The following is a 307-nucleotide window of genomic DNA, read 5'->3' as shown; positions in this document are numbered from 1 at the left end:
GGGATGTCCCGAGCACATGCAACACAAGTAGGTTTCCAAACACCTATTAACTATTTCAATTTGTCCATCGGTCTTTGGATGATATGCAGTACTCATCTTAAGTTGGGTACCCATGAGCTTGAACAACTCCTTCCAGAATTGGCTAGTAAGCTGTGACGCACTGGACCTCGCAAATTGTGGGGTTCGAGTGATCGACTGTGTTCTGAACTTTTTCGGACTTTCTGGTGGGTCGTTGATAGTGTTCCGACCTATGGTTCGAGTCCCGAGAATTGTGGTTTAAAGCCTTGCACCAAAGCCCAAAATGATT

The sequence above is a fragment of the Ananas comosus genome, linkage group 2, assembly GCF_001540865.1.
Source record: "Ananas comosus cultivar F153 linkage group 2, ASM154086v1, whole genome shotgun sequence".
Lineage (NCBI taxonomy): Eukaryota > Viridiplantae > Streptophyta > Magnoliopsida > Poales > Bromeliaceae > Ananas > Ananas comosus.
Note: the sequence above shows the minus strand (reverse complement) of the source record.